The following is a 2,161-nucleotide window of genomic DNA, read 5'->3' as shown; positions in this document are numbered from 1 at the left end:
TGAAGATGACGCAGGTGAGTTTTTAATTTAGGGTTGTTTGTTTATTTATTTATTTATTTATTTATTGCGCCTTATTTTTGTGTTACGTTGGGTTGCGATGTGTTGGGTTGAGTTGCGATGTGTTGGGTTGTGTTATGTTGGGTTGAGTTGCGTTGGGTTGTTTATGTTGTGTTGAGTTGCGTTGGGCTGGGTTGTGTTGTGCTGGTGTTGCTTTGTATTACAATGCATCTTAATGCACTGTGTTGTATTGTACTTTCTTGTGTTATTGTATTGAATGTGCTGCGTCGTGTTATATTGTAGTGTACACTGTCTTGTGTTGTATTGTACTGTGCTTTTATATTTTGGTGTATTGTGTTGTGTTGCAAATGTGTTGAGTTGCATTGCACTGTGATACATTGTATTGTATTGTATTGTATTGTATTGTCACATAGGTTTCTCTATGTGAATGTTAGGCAGCGCCACCTTTTTTTCTGTCCGCACGTGTATGTGTTTACTATCAAAGTGTATTTTTCAACACAATCTGTGTGTGTGTGTGTGTGTGTGCGTGTGTGTGTGTATGTCAGTGTGTGTGTTTGTCTATATTATGTGCATGCGTGCGTGCGCACACATTTTCCAGCGATTTGTGTGTGTGTGTGTGTGTGTGTGTGTGTGTGTGTGTGTGTGAATGTTGTGTTGTGTGCGTGTATGTGTGTGTTGTGTTCTGTTGTGTGTGTGTGTGTGTGTGTGTGTGTGTGTGTGTGTGTGTGTGATGGTACCACACTTAATAACACTTCAGTATATTTCACCCCACTAGTGACATGTGACACCAAAAACAGAACATTGCTAAACAACACACACACACACACTCTCCCTATGCCTATTTGTGCTTGTGTCTATCTATCTATCTATCTATCTATCTATCTATCTATCTATATATATATATATATATATATATATATATATATCTGTGTGTGTCGTGTGCCTGTATGTGTGTGTTGTGTTCTGGTGTCTGTGTGTGTGTGTGTGTGTGTGTTTGCTTGTTTTCCCTACAGTTCCTCCACCCACAAAAACACCGCTGTGTCAGCCTGTACGAGATTCCCTTCAGGTCAGACGGGTACCAGCTGGACTGCGCTAACAAGGCGGACGGCCTTCACCTTGATGACGTCACCCACAAACCCGACGTGTACTTCCGCTGTCATGGCGAACAGCTCATGGGCGTGGAGAGGTGTGAGGACGGGCAGTACTTTGATGAGATGAGGGAGGTCTGTGCCGAGAAACCTCTGTGAAAGCGCTCCATAATGAAAGAGCTGCAGTACGCAGAACGAGATCCGTAACATGCAGTGATGTCGAGTGAGATCAAAAGGACTGAGAAGAGAGATGGTGAGAGTAGAAGATGGGGTTACACAATCGTTTATGCATCTTAATCAGTTAACCAGTTTCGTTGCAGCAGAAATAAGGAGGCGTGTTTAGACGTGCATTCTAACATAATAGAGGTAAGGGGTGATTGATGTAGTTACCTATAAGGTGGGGGAGTATCAAAACGGGAAAAGAAAACCAGTGTTTAGGTAATACTGATAACTGATGAATGACTGACAAAATCTTAATGATTAGACTCAATCTTCACGCCTCTTTGGAAAAAAAAAAGAATGTCTTATAGAGATCACAACAAGGACCGTAAATTTAGATCAGAAGAACTGAAAGTCAGATATTGAATGAAGGTTATTTGCCTCTACACATGTGACATGCAAATACAAGGCATAGGAAGGGGATAATAGTGATAATGATAAAGATGTTGTTATTTTTATCATCATTATCATTATCATCATATATGTTTAATGATGATAATAACAATAATAATAATGATAATGATGATGAATTTTCTTTTCATTCACTGATGTAGAAATCAAAAACGATATATTGTACCTCGCTCCCCCCGCCCCCCTCCCCCATCTTTTGCAGAAAATAAGAACACTCGTGCGCGCAGACACACAACATTATAGGCAGGTCATATCACAGATTATGAACATAATTTCAAAATGGTTTGTCAGCTGCAGTCTAAGTAGATGTCAGAAATATGATCACGTTTTCGAAAGAAAAACACCTGAAAGTCTATTCCGTACTTATTTCCTGGATTACCCTCAAAATAACGAACACACGTGAAAAAAAGGTGGAACCTGAAAAT

General features: G+C 39.9%; 1 protein-coding gene across 2 annotated transcripts in view; it reads left to right on the top strand.

Annotated features, from left to right (window-relative positions):
• LOC143297904 (uncharacterized) overlaps positions 1 to 1,167 on the top strand; it is a 5,605-nt gene extending 4,438 nt beyond the window's left edge. Inside the window, exons 3-4 of one of the 2 annotated variants that reach the window (XM_076610449.1) lie at positions 1 to 14; positions 1,032 to 1,167. The exon at positions 1 to 14 is cut by the window's left edge and continues 189 nt beyond it. The gene's annotated coding sequence lies outside the window, so the exon portion shown is untranslated. Of the gene's footprint in view, positions 15 to 775; positions 854 to 1,031 lie in introns of those variants that run through there. The other variant, XM_076610450.1, reaches the window with a different exon arrangement.
• Positions 1,168 to 2,161: the final 994 nt, after the last annotated feature.

Source organism: Babylonia areolata, chromosome 23 (assembly GCF_041734735.1).
Source record: "Babylonia areolata isolate BAREFJ2019XMU chromosome 23, ASM4173473v1, whole genome shotgun sequence".
Lineage (NCBI taxonomy): Eukaryota > Metazoa > Mollusca > Gastropoda > Neogastropoda > Buccinidae > Babylonia > Babylonia areolata.
The sequence above is the reverse complement of the archived record's forward strand: the minus strand, read 5'-3'. Positions and strand labels throughout refer to the sequence as shown.